The sequence below is a fragment of the Trichechus manatus genome, unplaced genomic scaffold, assembly GCF_000243295.1.
Source record: "Trichechus manatus latirostris isolate Lorelei unplaced genomic scaffold, TriManLat1.0 scaffold00150, whole genome shotgun sequence".
NCBI classification, from domain to species: Eukaryota; Metazoa; Chordata; class Mammalia; order Sirenia; family Trichechidae; genus Trichechus; species Trichechus manatus.
In genome coordinates, this window is record NW_004444086.1 from 5192082 (window position 1) to 5195125 (window position 3044).

The window sequence follows — 3044 nt, forward strand, 5'->3', positions numbered from 1 at the left end:
AAAAAAATATACACTAGGAAATAGATATAGTGCTTTTTATAAATATCTTTTTAAAAGATTATGTTTCTGAAAGAAAAAAATATTTGCCTTTAATAGGAATATTATACAACCTGTGAGGAAAGAATGATTATACCCCCTTTTACAAATGAGAAAATGAAGGTTCACTGAGGTTAGGTGAATTGCCTACTCGCTAAATTTAAGGGCTTAAAAAATTATATCTAAAGTAGTATTGGTTTTGGTGCATTTGGTGTGTCATATGTGAATTTATGAAGAAGGAACAAAGGAATGAAGGAAAGTTCTATTGTATGTGCCTTGGAATTTGAATTTTGCGTATAGTGAACTTCAGATTTTGTTTCAAAGCTCCCACTGACAGAAAGCACTTGAAATATACCACCTCGTGGTCAGTTTCAATTCCAGGCATTACCACTTGGCGGTATTTGCTTTGAGAAGAGTTCCAAAGGGTTGTTTTCAGTCTCTGACTCAATAATTATTCTCTTCTGCCTACACAGCTTTTAAGAAATAGAGAAATGTTTCCAGAACTGTTTATCATTATTGGATTAACCATGTAGGAATTCTTATAGCAGGCACTTACAAGTTCTTTTTCCTTTTTTGTTTTTGAATTGTTTTCTTTGATTGAATTACTTCTGTGCATATACATAAAATGCAATACATTTTATTCTCAATTCTGATTATAACTTTCAAAAGTGTAGCCCTTTATTATTAACAAAAGCACCCCACATATGGATCCTATCATGTCCCTGCACAAACTCATCAATGGCTTCTTTTATGATAGATAAAAATCTAAACTCTTTTTTTTATAGAGTATTTCCTGTCTGTCTTGGAATAGGTCTGTCTTAGAAGAAGCACAACAAGAATGCTCTTAGAAGCAAGGATGGCAAGACTACATCTTACATACTTTGGACATGTTTTCAGGAAGGATGAGTACCTGGAGAAAGACATTATGCTTGGTAAGGTACAGGGTCAACGAAAAAGAGGAAGACCCTCAATGAGATGGATTGACACAGTGGCTGCAACAATGGGCTCAAGCATAACAACAATTGTGAGGATGGCACAGAGCCAGGCAGTGTTTTATTCTGTTGTACATAGGGTCACTATGAATGGGAACCAACTTGACAGCACCTAACAACAACAACAGCATCTCCTGTCTTCCTTCTCCAACTGCATATTCTGCTATTTGCTCCCTCAAAATTCATGCTTTAGAAAAGTGGGATAACCAGTAACTTCCAGAATATACCTTGGTCTCTTGTTCTTCTTGTGTTTGTGGATGGTATTCTCCCTGTAAAACTTGTTCACATCTTTCCAGCTAGAACACGTCTATCTAGTGTAGTACAGTGAAACCTGTGAGAGCCGGAACTCGATGGGACTGCCTTGTTTTTCTGGGTCTCCCAAGTTTTCTGTCTTTAACAAGATGCAATCTTACCACTTTTTTATCACTTGTTATTAGTGGAAAATATTTCAGTTTTCCTTTTCTGACAAGTTTCCACCTTACACAGGTTCTGGCTTTTGCAGGTTTTACTGTAGTTTGAACCTCTAAGTCCCCTTTGGGTTTATTTCCCTGAAATCATTCATTCACAAAACAATCATTGATTAGCCATTAGATGTCAAATACTGTACTTAGATCTGATGAAACCTAGGGTTTTTGGGTTAAAATAATGAATTAGAGACATGGCTCCTGCTTAAAGAAACTCCAGTCTGATAGCGAGACCGATAAATAATCAGTACTATATTTTATTCAAATGCAGTGCAATTGTTGTTGTTGTTCTTAGTAGCCATTGAGTTAGCTCCAGCTCATGTATGTATTGTTATTGTGTGCCATTGAGTTGATTCTGACTCATAGAGACCCTATAGGACAGAGTAGAGCTAGCTTGTAGGGTTTTCTAGGCTGAAATCTTTACAGGAGAAAATTGCCAAGTCTTTTATCCTGTGGAGCAGCTGGTAGGTTCTAAAAGCTTACATTTCAGTTAGCAGATGAGCACTTAACCATCTGTCACCAGGTCTCCTTCGTGTATGTATAACCTTATGTAAGGCAGAATGAAACATTGCTTGTATAGCGCCATCTTCATGATCATTGGTGTATTTGAGTCCATTGTTGTGGCGATTGTGTCAATTCATGTGAGGATTTCCTTGGTTTCTGATGACCAAATATGATGTCCTTTTCTAATGATTGGTCTTTCCTGGTGACATATCCAAAGTAAAGAAGCCACAGTCTCACCATCCTAGCTCTTAAGAAGCATTGTGGTTGTATTTCTTCTAAGACTGATTTGTTTGTTCTTCTGACAACATCACAATTCCTTCACCAACACCACAATTCAAATACTGTCCCTTAAAAGTTAATTCCATTTTTTTTTTAATTTTACTTTAGGTGAAAGTTTAGAGAACAAATAGTTTTTCATTAAACAGTCAGTACACATATTGTTTTACGACATTGGTTCACAACCCCATGACTTGACACAACTATCTTTTCTCAACCTTGGAGGAACTTTTTTTTTTTTTTTGGTGAAAATGTACATAGCTAGAGATACACCATTTCAAAAATTTCTACCTGTACAATTCGGTGACATTGATTACGTTCTTCCAGTTGTGCTGTTATTCTCACTTTAGATGAAGGTTTACAGAACAAATAGTTTCTCAATAAACAGTTAGTACACATATTGCCCTATGACAATGGTTAAGGACCCAACTACATGTCAACACTGTCCTTAAGGAATCTTGGGTTCCCTATCACAAACTTTCCTGTCCCCTTCTGCCTTCTAGTCCTTGTCCCTGAACTGCTGTGCCTCGTTAGTCTTGTTTTGTTTTATGGGGCTGTCCAATCCCCTGCTGAACAGCGAACCTTGGGAGTGACATCACCACTGAGCTGAAAGGGTGTCTGGGGGCCATACTCTCAGGGTTTCTCCATTCTCTGTCAGGCCAGTAAATCTGGTCTTTTTTTGTGTGTTAGAATTTTGTTCTGCATCCTTCTCCAGCTCTGTCCAGAACCCTCTGTTGTGATCCCGGTCAGAGCAGTCAGTGGTGGTAGCCAG